The following is a 3,059-nucleotide window of genomic DNA, read 5'->3' as shown; positions in this document are numbered from 1 at the left end:
TATAGATATTTTTATATTATTATTATTTTTTTGATGGGCCTCCCTTGGGGTACCTGGGTGGCTCAGTTGGTTAAATGTTCAACTCTTGGTCTCAGTTCAGGTCCTAATTTCAGAGTTATGAGTTCAAGCCCTGCAATGTGCTCTGTACTGGGCTTGGAGCCTGCTTTAAAAAAAAAAAAAAAAGGCTTGGGGCACCTGTGTGGTTCAGTTGGTTAGGTGTCAGACTTCAGCTCAGGTCATGATCTCACAGTTCGTGAATTCGAGTCCCCCATCCAGCTCTGTGCTGACAGCTCGGAATCTGGAGCCTGCTTCGGATTCTGTGTCTCCCTCTCTCTCTGCCCCTCCCCTGCTTGCACTCTGTCTCTTTCTGTCTCTTATAAAAATAAATAAAACATATAAAAATAGGCCTCCCTTCCTCACAGGCCTCCAAGCACTCCCCCTCAACCCCCCCCCCCAGACAACCACGCTTGTGCAGGACTCCTGTGAATCCCTAGGGCACCCTCTGCCCATGTAAGCAGGCACATGTGTATTGTTTTCTCTCCCACAAATGATGGCATAGTACTTACACCCTTTTACATCTTTTTTTCCACTCAGCTGTATGATATAAATTACTGAAAAATATGTCTGTGTTTATTTTTATCACATTTCTTTATAGAAATTCAGACAATTATTGGCAGACCCTAATGCACCCATTGTGTCCAGGATGTTTGGAATTGTTCCTTCAAAAATAGGTTCTTGCAGGGCACTTGGGTAGCTCAGTCAGTTGGGCGTTTGTCCAACTCTTGATTTCTGCTCAGTTCATGATCCCAGGGTTATGGGATCAAACCCCGTGTCAGGCTCTGCAATGCGTGTGGAGCCTGCCTAAGATTTTCATTCTCTCATTCTCTTATTCTCTCTCTCTCTCTCCCTCTCTGCCCCTCCCCCATTTGTGCACCCTCTCTCGCTCTCTCTCTCCTCAAAAAAAAAAAAAAATTGAGGGGCGCCTGGGTGGCTCAGTCAGTTGAGCATCTGACTTCAGCTCAGGTCATGATCTCATAATTTGTGGGTTCCAGCCCCACATCAGGGTTTGTGCTGACAGAGCCCCTGCTTCAGATTCTGGGAGCCTGCCTCAGACTCTGTGTCACCCTCTCTCTTTGTCCCTCCCCTGCTCACGCTCTGTCTCTCTCTCTCTCACAAATAAACATAAAAACAATTTTTTAAAAGAACCCAAAAACACCAAAAATGCCCTTATAGTCCCATTTTTAAAATTTATTTATTTATTTAGCAGATTCTATTTTTAAGTAGTCTCTACACCCAATGTGGAGTTCAGACCAATGACCCCAAGATCACGAGTCACACACTCCACCCACTGAGCCAGCCAGGTGCCCCTCTAATGTCCATTTTAAACACAATAGCTATAAAGTCAAAGCTTTTGATTTCTAAGAAGCAAAAAATAAAAAGTTTTTGGACATAAAAAGATAGGATGTAGTGGCACCTGGATGGCTCAGTCAGTTGATGCTCCAGACTCTTGATTTCAGCTCAGGTCAGGATTCCAGAGTTGTGGGATCAGCCCCTGCACTGGGCTTTCTGCTGAGCATGGAACCCACTTGGGCTTCTCTCTCTCTCTCTCTCTCTCTCTCTCTCTCTCTCACTCTCGCTCTTGCTCTCTGCCCTTCTCTGCCATTCACACACACACGTTCTCTCTCTTTGCCTGTCTCCCCCATTTGCACTCTCTCTCTCCGAAATAAAATAGAAAAAGATGGTATGTAAAGTTAATCAGTGTGTTGATTGATTAGAAAATTGGTGAAAACCTAGAGAGGTACCAAGGGTTTACAAGATTTTGGAGTGAGAAAGGAAGGAGAGAAACAGACCCAAGCAATGGAGAGGATAGCCACCGGGCTTCCCAGACCTCTTGTCTATCACAGAGAAAAAGAATCAACCTCAAGAGACTTTACCACTGCCTGACACCGGGAGGACCCATGAGAGTCAACGCTAAGCCTAACCCAAACTGGAATCTAACCATTGCTCTGTATCAATCTCCAATCTTCTTCCTAAGCCAGAAGATCCTTCTTTGTTTTGCCAGGGGATTCCCACAGTGCCAGTGCTGACCATGTGTTGGCAATCTTCCTTGGGGAGGCCGTGTCAGAGGTGGCTGCTTTCTTCATCTTGCTTATAAGACGGCATGGGTACCTTAAGTCTGTGCTCTGCCCACGGCACTACTTTGTATGGATGACTCCCTCCTTCCATGACCCCAAACACTTCTAAGAGCCATTCCCACCTCCAGAAAGTGGGGCCCTGGACAAGATGGGTGGCTGGGACACGAGACGGGAAGGAAATGATAGCCCCACTAGCAACTGTGTGAAGTCAAAGAGAACCATCCGGAGATTCCCACCGCTGAGACTGGACCAGGAGTGAAACTCCCACAGTCCTCTCAACACGTGTCACATAATCACTTTATTGCAAATGTCTTCAACAACTTCGTCCCTTTCCCTGTCCATCACACGTAAGTAATATAATCACAGCCTTGAATAAACCCTTCTGTCTTCTCCATGCCCATACCCAGGTAGTGCCACATCGCTAGAGAAAATCCCAAAACCAAGTTTAGCAGCTTCTCTTTAAACTCACAAATGTACGGGCACCTGGGTGGCTCAGCCGGATGAGCATCCGATTTAGGCTCAGGTCATGATCTCATGGTTCATGGGTTCGAGCCCCACATCAGGCTCTGTGCTGACAGCTCAGAGCCTGCAGCCTGCTTCAGATTGTGTCTCCCCCTCTCGCTGCCCCTCCCCCGCTCATACTTTGTCTCCCTCTGTCTCAAAAATAAAAACATTAAAAAGCAAAAACAAAAAACTCCCAAATTCAGACCTTGGATGAGCATTTAACACACCACCCGACAAGCCTGCCGTGTTTTCTCCGGGGGGCTTGCAGGAAACCTCGTACTCCCTTCTCCCCTCCTCTGGGCGTTACCTCCATCCATATCTCACTGCAAACATAAATGGCATCTTTCTTTTCTTCCCCCACCAAATCTCCAGATTTCTATGCCTGCGCTGGTAATTCTTTTTCCCTGATGGCACTATAAG

This window comes from Suricata suricatta, chromosome 11 (assembly GCF_006229205.1).
Source record: "Suricata suricatta isolate VVHF042 chromosome 11, meerkat_22Aug2017_6uvM2_HiC, whole genome shotgun sequence".
Classification (NCBI taxonomy): Eukaryota; Metazoa; Chordata; class Mammalia; order Carnivora; family Herpestidae; genus Suricata; species Suricata suricatta.
Note: the sequence above shows the minus strand (reverse complement) of the source record.